This window comes from Vicia villosa, unplaced genomic scaffold, assembly GCF_029867415.1.
Source record: "Vicia villosa cultivar HV-30 ecotype Madison, WI unplaced genomic scaffold, Vvil1.0 ctg.000634F_1_1, whole genome shotgun sequence".
Classification (NCBI taxonomy): domain Eukaryota; kingdom Viridiplantae; phylum Streptophyta; class Magnoliopsida; order Fabales; family Fabaceae; genus Vicia; species Vicia villosa.
This window is the reverse complement of record NW_026705285.1, coordinates 424,535-436,125: the sequence shown is the minus strand read 5'-3', so window position 1 is coordinate 436,125 and position 11,591 is coordinate 424,535.

Below are 11,591 nucleotides of genomic sequence, written 5' to 3'. Positions count from 1 at the left end.
ATCTCCATTCGATGTATGGAGGCCTGGAAATCCTTATGGAATGACGTACACTTATATGGCAGGATCTACATACACCGCACCTAATGTCGCGACATTTTCGCCTAATACAGGTTCAGTAGGTAGAAGTGCACAAAATGCAGGCACGTCTAGCCAGATGCCTCTTTTAACTACTAATAGTCAAGCAACATTTAGGCAAGAAATGGACGCAAGTAACCACAATATGCTGGGTGTTCTTGCTAAGGAAATAGGGTCACTCTTTAACCCATTAGTGACAAATATGGCCAGAACAACCAGGATAATATAGAAATCTTCCAAAAAATATCATCTCAAATAAATCGAATGGTCGATTTTATGGGAGTTCCACAAACTAGGCGAAGAAACACCCAACCCACTTATCGAGAGGGTGATCCGATCTTAGAACGTATTCAAGATACGGTTCCCCCGCCTAGGGCAACACCTGCGGACATAGTCCCTCCGCTTAGAACAACACCCGCTGGCGTAGTTCCTCCGCCTAGGACAACAGCAGTCGAAAGGAACCCAGTGATAGATCTGGAGAACACAGGTCGAAGGACTGACTTGGGTCAACAAGAGACCATCGAAGAGAGACCCAGATTAAGGATAGTTGGTAGGAACGAACATCCAGACGAAGTAGTCCAAAGGGTTAGGAGAGAAAATATGGCAACAGAGAATAACTTAACTGCCATGATAGAGAGGATCATGGCCATTAATGGCCTTAACACTGGACTTCGACGTCCAAATTACACATCCCCTATAGCAGAATTTATCATGCAAACAGAATTACCAAGAGGTACCAAGGTACCCACATTCACGAAGTTTTCAGGGGACACTAGAGAATCAATGATGGAACACATAGCTAGATATTTGACTGAAGCATGGGATTTAGCAGGCAATGAAGATTTGAGAATTAAATATTTCCCTAGTTCGCTAACAAAAAATGCTTTTACTTGGTTTACAACCTTACCCCCAAATTCGATAGATTCATGGGCACACTTAGAGAAATTGTTCCATGAACAATTTTACATGGGTCAGACCAAGATAGGCTTAAAGGAATTGGCTAGAATCAAGAGCAAATTCACAGAACCTATAGATGATTATCTGAACAGGTTCCGTTTGCTAAAATCAAGATGCTTCACAGTTGTCCCAGAACATGAATTGGTCGAAATGGCTGCAGGCGGTCTAGACTATTCAATCAGAAAGAAACTGGATACCCAATACCTGAGGGATATGGCCCAATTGGCAGATAGGGTTCGACAAGTCGAACGACTAAAAGAAGAAAAGGCCAGAGCAAATAAGAGTTACAAGAAGGAAAGGGTGGCGTATGTTGAACCCGAGGACGCTGAGGGAGAGCCATTCGAAGATTCATACAGCGTTGAAGAGGTCGAGATAGACCTAGCCAAATTAAAAGAAGCACCACCTTATTCTTGCAAGTTGTTCACCCCTTCGAATGGAAAAAATCCAGTCGAGAACGATAAAAGTGATAGATTTCCAAAGAAAACCTATACTTTTGACGTCACTAAATGTGACGAAATATTTGATTTAATAGTAAAAGATGGCCAGATGATAGTGCCTCCTAATTCCAAGGTTCCTCCATTAGAACAACGGAATAAACGAGGATTTTGTAAATATCATGGTTTCTTAGGCCATAAAACCTCACAATGTTTTCTTTTCAGGGATCTGATTCAGAATGCTATCAAGGATGGACGTCTGAAATTCGCTGATAAGACAAAGAATCATATGAAGGTTGACGCAGATCCTCTGAATGTTGCTGACACTAACTTGTGTGAACCATTCGATGTCATCATTTAATGATGAGTGCGGCTAGAGAAGTGGAAACGTCAAGTCTAGGCTTAAGAGGCTGCGAAGAGTAATCATGTCACGTGAGTACACTATTTAAGTCATTATGATAGTGGGAAAATAAATTTTGACAATTTTAGGAATTGTTAAAATGCTACTTGTGAGTATCATATAATATAATTGTCATACAGCAAAATTTGCGCATACTATTTCTCCTATACAAATTCAAATCAGTACATAAAGCTTCAAGACACACTCTCCTATACAAGGCTATGAAACTAGGGTTTGATTCATTCAAAGGAAAATCAGAGAATCAATGGCTCCAAAGCATCCTATATGGCTCAATATATCTCACATTATCTCTATGACAAATGGCAAGTCTCAATTCAAAAGATTGGTCACTCAATTGTTCAGAAAGTCAACAGTCGACTAAGTTAACCTAGAAGTCAACTGTAGTCAAAGTAAAGTCAAAACTCCTGATTTTTTGTCAAGATTCCTCATATTGAAGTATCATTCACCATTTGATCAAGAATTGATCATGGTTCATCAAGGAAAGATCAGAAATCAACAAATCAAAAAGTTTCTAACTTAGGGTTTGTATAGGAGAAAGTCAACTGAACTTTGATCAGCCATAACTCTCACATGGAACATCAGAAATTTTCCATCCAAAGCTCATTTTGAAGGAAATTTGATTCTCTACAAATTTGTGTCTCACATGCCAAGTCTAAAAATGCTTCATTTGAGAGATATGGACTGAAACGTTATAGGTCCTTTTCAAAAGTCAACAAAAAGACACTTTTTTCAAAAGGACACACAAGAAGCTTGGAAAATTATTTTGATATGAGACCAAAGACATTGGTTAGAGGACACCTTGGGCTTTCCAAAAGGCCCTAGAACACCTTCATACGACCACTATTGAGAAAGTTATGATTTGCTAAAATTAGGGCAATTTTGAGAGAATGTTTGGAAGACAAAGTGATAAATTTTGTTGTCTTGGACTCATGGGCCTAACATTTTGAAACATGACCCTAAGCACACCCATGACCTCTAAGCCCAATCACATGCTCTCCTTTATTTATTTTATTTTTTTTGGATTTAAGTAATTTAAGTTCAATTTTAATTAAAATAAATATTGAAAAAAGTCATTGATTTTGTGCTAAACTTATTTTGTATTGAGAATATATTTAAGATATTTGATTGAAGATCTGTGGCTAAAAGGATTGGGGAGAATTTTGGACAAGATATTCTTCAAAATTGGTAATTTTCAATCAAGCTCCAAATCAAAGATTTAATGGACAAATCAAAGATATTTGGATGATTTTTCTTACCCTAAATGGTTTCATTATGAAAACACAACAATACCTGATCAGAAAAAAAAAATTCGCAAGGATTGGCAGGCAGGGGAACACGTTGAAAGTCAAAAATACTCAAGAAATTGATTGAATTCGGTTACTGAGTTTGGAAGGGATTCAGAAACTTTTGAGGATTCAAACATACTCCTAGAGCGCCCTTGATCATTCCCCAATCATTATCGAAGCTTAAAGTGTCGGAATCGCAGCTTATACGTTTACGGTTTGCTCTCATAATTTTGGAATTCGTTTTTGATAATTTGTGCATAATTAATTCAATTTGATCGCGTATTCCTGTTCTGAAGGGTGTTTCGGTTCTTTCTGGGTGGTTTGATTAAATTTTTATCGCAAGATGGTGATCTCACCATTGTTAGGGTTTGTGAAACTCAGATTGGGGACTTCGGTTCGAGGTGAAATCAATACAAATTGACGGTCCTTTCACGTTCAGGAAACCAAAACAAAGTGATCCATGGCATTCTTTTTGATTTTTGTTGCTTGCATAGCGTTTTATGATTTTGCAGGGCTAAGGATACGCATAAAAACCGTTGCCAAAGGGATTCATGTGTTGCAGAAGAAAAATCACGAAGAAGAAGAAGGGAAGCGCGCGTTCCCTGTTTTGAATGTCAAATCAAATTCGTTTTTCTATTAATTGCTATTGGCGCATCATAATAACAACAAGTGATACGCAGCCCAGTTGGTCAAGACGTGTGGATTATTAGCAAAGAGGCACCAGTTCGATCCCAAGTATTTCAGGGATCCAGCGTGCGCACCCTCGTCAACCACCTGGTATACCCTCGCATCATAGCCCTTAGATCGCATACAGATTAGATCCAATGCCCTTGGGGATGCCAGTCCACCATGGACACTCGCCTGCTTACCACACAGGAATATTAGCTAAGTTTTTTTTAAATTAAATTTATTTTAATTACATAGTGTATTAGTATTATTGTTTATTTTTTATTTCAATAACCTTTTTTATCTATTCATTTATTCAAAATAAAACCTTTTAAAAATAAAAACCTTCTTTTCTTCATAGATAATTAATTTAATTAAGTTTTAATGATGACTTCTATATGATTAAAATGATTTAATATTAGGATTAGAAAATTTAATCGAAAATTTTATTTTCACCGATTTAATTAATTAGGTAAAATACCAATAATTAATTAAATTGATATTATTTATTCTGTTAACCATGATTAACATATGCCTAATCAGGATTTACGAGGATTGTTCCTACACTGAATTTTGCCTTTTCCTTTGTGCGTGCGACTTTTTCAGGGTTATCATTAGGCCTCTTTCCGACTATGCGCCTCGTCTTTCACGAAGCTAAGTCCCAACTTTATCCTTTTTCATTTTTATCATTTAAATATTTATTTGCATGATAAAATTATTATTAGGGTTAAACCCTCGAAAGTCAATGAACTCTTTTGCACTCACGTATCTTGCCTGTTTTGCCCATTTTTCAGGGTTAACCTCGAGGCTACCTCCGACTACGAACCATATCAGATCAAATTAAAAGCTAAGTCCTATTTCGTATTTATTTTAAATAATCATTCTATTTTAATTTTGTTTTTTTTATCAAATTAGGGTTAAAATTTGATTGCCATTGAATTAGCCATACACTCACTACTTGCTTCTTCTGTCAATTCTCAGATGGTCAGAGTCAAGGCAAACCTTTGCCCATCAACCTTCATCAATCGAACCTAAGTGTTTTTACCCTTCTTCTTTTATCATTATTTTTTATTGATTAGGGTTAACCGTATCTAACTTTTGAATTGATAATGCACTCACCCTACTTTCACTTGCTATTTTTCCCACCTTTTCAGGGTTTGTCAATCGCCAGGGCTATGAATAATTGGTAACCCTAAAACTAAAATCCTAATTATTACTTGTCTCAAACCTATTAATCTTATCCCACTGGTTTCAATTCCCCTTTCCCTCCGCTGGTTTCAATTTCCCTCTCCCGTTATTGCTTTAATTATTAATTGTCGTGGTTAGTAATTTTAGGGAGTGATAACTTTGAATTGAATCTAGAATAACTAATTACAAGATAGATATCTGAATTGAATCACGTGATTGTGGCACCCACGCACGCTTTTGGGGTAACCTCTCTGTTGCCTGTTGCCTTGTTGCCTTGTGTTTTTTTTTGCAGAATAGCCATGTCCCTCGAATACGAGGATACCTCAGCCATGCTGCCTCGATAAATAAAGGTCATACGACCCTAATGATGCTGCCTTCGATACACTGATATGACCTCGACCCTCGGAAGTTGCCTACGAAAAAGGCTGAGGTATTCTCTGGTTGCCTACGAAAAGGCTATTCTGGTCTTTCCCTTAGACTACCTGCCTCTCTATGGCATGGGTCAGTCTTGTGGCGAACGACAATGCGATGACCCTTCAATCTCCAAATGAAAGGCTTCCTGCCCTCTTATGGCAAGGATAGACCCTCTCACCCTGAAAGGCTAAAAGAACCTCTTTTTCAAATATTAAGGTAATTGCCCCTAATTGCTTTGCCTTGCTCTAAAACCTTTTTCTATATTCTTTCTCATAATTCTTCAAAATGGCTACGCTCATTTACGAGCTAAAGTCCACATCTTTTTCTTCTACATTTCTGAAAACAAAGAGCAAAGCAATTAAGAGCCCATGGAAAACCATGGATGCAAAGGGTGCCTTACACCTTCCCTTTGCATAATTACCCCCCGAACCCTGTTTTCTTTTAAAAGGTTTTTCCTGTTCTTTTAGCCTTTCCTAAAATTGGAGAAAATAAAAGTCGGTGGCGACTCTGCTGGGGACTCTGCTGGGGATTTTCGAATAAAAGAGGGGTTACCTTAAAAGTTTAGGAACACTTTAAATGTTTTCTATTGTTTGCTTTGCTTGTTTTATTTTTCAGGGCTGTTTTGGGAAATAAATGAAGGACAAATCCTACTCCCGGATTCAACAAGACTTAAGATTAGGAGCGGCATAGTCATGGAGACCCCCCTTGTGCATGCTTGGGGTTGGTCAAAATGAAGTTCGCGCTTGAGTTAGGCCTCCACTGGTTATTGTGTACCTCTTTTGCATGAGAGAGGTTTACGCATGTATCTTTGGGTGCGTCGGAGCTCAAGGACCTTTAGTCACCTTTAACCCATCTTAACTTTTAGGAACGTAGTGGGAGGGCTATTCTTGGTGTATGCCAAGTTATGGTCACTACCCGATACTACAGCTCAGATAGGTTTCTTCCTAAAGTATCATTGCGTGTTATGCATGTACCATGTTCGAGGGTGCTTTAGAGGGGGCTGACAATTCTGAGTCACTTGGTAGAACCTGTTGCTGATATCATCCTTATCCTTAGAAATACCTTTGGGGAAGGGTATCTCACATGATCTAAACTCCATGCAAGCCGAGCCTAAGTAAATTGTGTGACTTGTGTGACTTATGTGACCTGCGTGACTTGTTTGTGTTTGCTACTAACCTTCGTTTCCTTGCAGGTTATGTTAAAAGGACTTGTTCGCCCTTACTACCTCTCGTTGTGCCTAATGAACGCATTCACATGACATCATGACATCATGACATCATAAGCATAACATGATTTAACTAACCCTTTCAAGGATCTTAGGGATTTAGGGCGCACAATTTCAGGTACCTCTATCAAAGGTTGATTTCCCAATCAAGGGCAAGAGGATTTATTTTCCTCTGGCCACACACCTTCCAATTCAAAGACTCAGTACCTAGCAAGGGGCAAGAGGATTTATTTTCCTCTAGTCACGTACCTTTCAAATTCAGAAGTATCCCGAATCAGAGGCGATGACCCACTCGATATGGTGAGCTTGATTCTTAAAGAAGGACACCTAAAACGAAAGCCAAGGTTCTTCAGATGAAGCCGTGACTGATTAAATTCCTAATATTGCTAACTAAATTCCTAAAGATCCCTGAAAATATTACATTTGCATTCATAACATCGCATAACAGGTTTCTGACAATAGATCTCTCATCCGTCCTCGCTGTTTATTTGAGCATCATGAATCTCGAACAATCAGTTAAGGATCTCCAAGCTCAAAACACTGAGTTCCAAGCCTTGATTCTGAATTTGTCCAAGGGGCAAGAAGAGCTGAAAGCTATGCTGACTAAATAGAAGAAGAAGAAGGGTAAGAAGACTCAAGTGAAAAAGCTTAGACCGATCTTGCAACTCAGGGATGCTGAAACCTCTGAAGACAATGATGAGGATGAGCAAGATGATGATGCTAGTATTAAAACTGATGCAAAAAGTAACCATGATTCTGCCAAGCCCTCTGAAGAAGAAGAGGACTATCACCATGAGGATGAACATCCTGATGACAAATACAAGTTGCTGGAGGAACGTATGAAAGCCATGGAAATTCAGAAGGTACCTGGACTGGATTTTGAAGATCTAGGACTCATCTCTGGAGTTGTTATACCTTTGAAATTCAAAATTCCAATTTTTGCAAAATACGATGGAGTCTCTTGTCCTAAGCTGCACTTGAGGTCTTATGTAAGGAAGATTCAGCCTCATACTACCGATAAGAAGCTATGGATCCACTTTTTCCAAGAGAGCTTATCTGGAACCCAACTCGAATGGTACTATCAACTAGAAAGCACCAACATCCATACCTGGGAAGATTTGGTTGTTGCTTTCTACCAGCAATACCAATACAATGCTGACCTCGCACCAACTCGCATGCAACTACAAAGCATGTCTATGGGACCCGAGGAAAGTTTCAAGGAGTATGCTCAAAAATGGAGAGATCTACCTGGAAGATTCAAACCCTCCTTAGCTGACAGAGAATTGGTCGATATGTTTATGAGTACACTGACTGGTCCTTTCTATAGTTATTTGCTGGGAAATTCATCATTTGGATTCACCGAACTCATATTGATTGGGGAACGCGTCGAGAGTGGCATTCGAAGTGGTAAGATTCAAGTGGCTACATCCTCAGGTACTACAAAGAAGCATTTCAATGGGAGGTCAAATTCCAATGCTGTGTATGGGCAGAAAAGGATAAACCATGATCAATCTATTGGGGCAGTTCTGAGCTCCACATTGGCGCCTCAACAAGGTCGTCAAAGCAAACAAGATACACCCAAACGTCAATTCACAAAGATCAATATGTCGCTAGCTTAAGCCTTACAACATCTGCTAAAGACAAATTTGATCACCCTGAGGGACCCTCCTAAGAATCCTAACACCTCCACTCCTGGCTATAAACTCAACCCGAGGTGCGCGTACCATTCCAACACTCCTGGACATTACACAAACAATTGCTGGACATTGAAGAATAAGATTCAAGATCTGATCGATGACGGGGAAATCAAATTCAACCCTCCTGGAAACTCCTGTGATGATCACCGCTCCTATGCCTAGTCATGACAAGACTGATTGACGTCTAGATGGACGAACTGTTGGATCGTTAGATCTACTTTCATTTGCAAGTTTCTTTTCTATTTAAACATTCGACTCATGATAGACATTATCTGTTTTAATAATCATCATCAGTGCATTGCATATGTTTGTCATGAATAAATTATTTCGCTAGCACTCATTTTAAATTGCGTCTTTACTTTGCATATGTTTTGTAATACTTGACTCCTGCTAAAGATGTATGCCTTTTGAGGGAGGATGACGAAAACGATACCGCAACCTCATACAGTATGCTTTTGAGCGGACTATGCTGACGATGTACAGACATTGTTTCAATTCCTAAACAGTGGAGATATAAGGATGTTAATCCCTCGTCAACCCCTTTGAGCCTAAGGAGTATATGTTTTCTTTCTTGAACAAATTAAAACCCTTGATCATAACCTGGGGCAGGGTAGTTCTCAGTTAATTTGGCTGTGCATTCTATTTTTAGAGAATTGTTCAGTACACCTTTCAACAAAGGTTTCAATCACAAACGTTCATCCGCACACATCAAAGAAGTGTTGGAGATGTCAATCAAAAGCCAATGATGGTTCATCAATCATTAAACAGGGCATTCAATATCTTTCAAAAAAAAATGAAAAAACATATATACGAAGAAAAGCCTGCTAAGTCAAAAATCAAAAAGAACTTAGGCAAAAACCAAGGGATCCCGCTAACTGTAAGCTCAAAATAGACAGTTCAGGCAAAAGTTAGGGATATCAAAAAGATGAAAGAGAAGTCAATAAATTCCTGAACAACACAATGTTGGGACTACCAAAAGGAAGAAGTGACTGCCATCTCAAAAGTTCTCTTTGCTTGTGAACCATCATCATTATCAAAGGTGCAAATCCAAAAGTCTCTTAGAACCTGAATGCACAAGTTGAATTAACTGAGCTTAGGACTGAAGATCATCACGAAGAGGGGTGGGTACAAATAAACTTTGAGCCTTTATCCTTTGTTTCTTAAACCGTGAACCAAGCCACATTACAACCCTTGAAAGTCCACATCTTTTTCTTCTACATTTCTGAAAACAAAGAGCAAAGCAATTAAGAGCCCATGGAAAACCATGGATGCAAAGGGTGCCTTACACCTTCCCTTTGCATAATTACCCCCCGAACTCAAAATTTCTTTTAAAGGTTTTTTTCTGTTCTTTTAGCCTTTCTAATATTTGGATAAAATAAAAGTCGGTGGCGACTCTTGCTTAACCGCAACATTTTCGATTATAAAAGTCAGTTCACCGTATAACAGAACTGGCGACTCTGCTGGGGAGACTTGTTAATGGCGACCTCTTTCACATAATGTTAATGGGAGACTTGAAGCCTTTGTTGAAAGGTGTACTGACTGATTCTCTTAAAATAGAATGCACAGCCAAATTAACCGCGACATTTCGATAAATTATGTGTGCTGGGGAGACTTGTTAATGGCGACCTCTTTCACATATGTGGGAGATGAGTCAATATGAAGTTCACGCTTGAGTTAGGACTCCATAGCATATGCACACCTTTCTCAAATGGGGGAGGTCTATGTATGTGTCTATGGGTGCGCCGGAGCTCAAGGACCTTTAGTTACCCTTAACCCATCCTGGCCTTTAGGAGCGTAGTGGGGGGACTACTCTTGACAAATGTTAAGAACTAGTCGCTACCCGATGCTACAATTCAGATAGGTTCTTTCTCAAAGTATCATTGCATGGTGCGAATGCATCATGTCCGAGGGTGCTTTAGAAGGGCTGACAATTCTGGATAACTTGTAGAACCCGTTGCTGAAATCTCCTTATCCATAGAAATACCCTTGGGAAGGATACCTGATCAGACTCCATGCAAGCCTTAAGCCAAAAATTGTGTGACTTGTGTGACTTGTTTGTGTTTGCTACTAACCTTCATTTTCTTGCAAGTTTTGTTAAAAGGACTTGTTTGTCCTTACTATCTCACACTATGCCAAATGAACTTCATTCGCATAACATCATGACATCATGACATCATAAGCATAACATGATTAACTAACCCTTTCAAGGATCTTAAGAATTTAGGGCGCACAATTTCAGGTGCCCTTATCAAAGACTGAATCCCTATCAAGGGGCAAGAGGATTTATTTTCCTCTGGCCGCATACCTTCCGATTCAGAGACACGGTATCTATCAAGGGGCAAGAGGATTTATTTTCCTCTAGCCATATACTTTCAAATTAAGAAGTATCCCGAATCAGAGGCGATGACCCACTCGATATGGTGAGCTTGATTCTCAAAGAAAGACGTTCAAAGATAAAATTCAGATTTCTTCAAGACAAAGACGCGACCAAATCACTTCCTAATGTTGCTAACTAAATTCCTTAAAGATCCTTGAAAACATTTCATTTGCATTCATGACATTGCATATTTCTAACTTTGTTTTCAGGTTCCGCCTCGACAATCATTCCTCTCAGATATAATCGAGCTGGAGATTCGTTCTGACAAGCCTTTTTACATTCCAAAACTTCGTCAAATAACTCATTGACTCTAACGAGCAAGCATTCTCTATCAGATATGGTCTAATGTATGACCCGTTCCGGTATTCTCAATCAGATATGGTCTAATGTATGACCCGTTCCGGTATTCTCTATCAGATATGGTCCAATGTATGACCCGTTCCGGTATTTTCAGTCAGATATGGTCCAATGTATGACCCGTTCTGACATTCCAACAGATATGGTCTAATGTACGACTCGTTCTGCTATTCCTCAACAGATATGGTCTAATGTACGACTCGTTCTGCTATTCCTCTTCAGATATGGTCTAATGTATGGCTCGTTCTGATATTCCTCCTCAGATATGGTCTAATGAATAACTCGTTCTGACATCCTTCAACAGACAAGCTCTAAATGTACGACTAGTCCTGATATCCCTCAATATATATGGTTTATTTGCTCTAACGTCCTCTATCACATATGGTCTAAATGTATGACCCATTTCTCTCATCACGAACAATGCTGTGCACAATCGGAAAGGTCGCTATGAACACAACCAAACTGTGGGGACAATTCTGATCTCTACACCAGTT